The 1,275-nt window shown below is 39.9% G+C and overlaps 1 protein-coding gene across 1 annotated transcript in view; it reads right to left on the bottom strand.

Moving 5' to 3' along the window:
- The window catches only part of uso1 (USO1 vesicle transport factor), a 24,251-nt gene that overhangs the window by 7,163 nt on the left and 15,813 nt on the right, over positions 1 to 1,275 (bottom strand). The window lies entirely within an intron of this gene.

Consider the following 1,275-nt stretch of genomic DNA (forward strand, 5'->3'; position numbering starts at 1 on the left):
ACAACAACAACAACAACAACAACAACAACAACAACAACAACAACAACTTATTTGAATGGCAGAGTCAAAAATAGCTCTAAAATTAAAACAAATTCTCATTTTTCTAATAAACATTTTTATGAGAAGCTGCAAAAATATTATGCAATCGTTATCTGGACATATGGGAATTAACAACATCCATCCATCATCCATCCATCCATCCATCCATCCATCCATCATCCATCCATCCATCCATCATTCATTCATCCATCCATCATTCATTCATCCATCCATCATTCATTCATCCATCCATCATCCATCCATCTATCATTCATCCATCAATCACCCACCCATTATTCATTTATCCATCCATCCATCATCCATCCATCATTCATCCATCCATCCATCATTCATCTACCCATCATTCATTCATCCATCCATCTATCCATCATTCATCTACCCATCATTCATCTACCTATCATTCATTCATTCATTCATTCATTCATTCATCCATCCATCCATCCATCTCCAGTCCATCACAGGGACACATAGAGACAAACAAACATTCTCCTTCACACCTAGGGACAATTTAGAGTTACCATCAGTCTAACATGCATGTTTTTGGTCTGTGGGAGGAAACTGGAGCACCTGGAGAAAACCCACGCAGCTCGGAGAGAACATGCAAACTCCACCCAGAAAGGTTCCCAGACAGGATTTGAACCAGCAACCTTCTTGCTGAGAGGCAAAAGCTCTACCAACTGAGCCTCTGTGCCGCCTGTTTTTAATTAATTTAATGAATTAATGTTAGGCTGATTGGTAACTCTAAATGGTCCCTAGGTGAGAGGGTGAATGGTTGTTTGTCTCTGTGATGGACTGGAGACCTGTCCAGGGTGTCCCCCGCCTCTCACACAGCAACTGCTGGACTTTGGAACCAGTAGCACCAGTGGCACCAGTGGCCCCATGACCCGAAGAGGAAGAAATGGCAGGTAAAGAGAGTGAGTGGATGAATGGATGGATTTAAAAACATTCAGATTTAATTGAAAATGTTTTTAAATTACAAAGAACAAGATGGTCAGGGTTAACAAACGCTTTAAAAAATATCAGCAATAACTTAAAGTTAACAATAAATGTAAGAAACATTCAGACATTTGAAGGTTAGATTGTAAAAAACGTGCCAACAAAATTATCAGTGTCTGTTTCAAATGTGCTTTAGAAATAAAGTTGACTTGTTTCAACTTCAGCTCAACACGACTGATGATTAGGGATGCACGATATTATCGGCATGTGGGGGGGGGG

This window comes from Nematolebias whitei, chromosome 16, assembly GCF_014905685.2.
Source record: "Nematolebias whitei isolate Nwh7 chromosome 16, NemWhi1, whole genome shotgun sequence".
Lineage (NCBI taxonomy): Eukaryota > Metazoa > Chordata > Actinopteri > Cyprinodontiformes > Rivulidae > Nematolebias > Nematolebias whitei.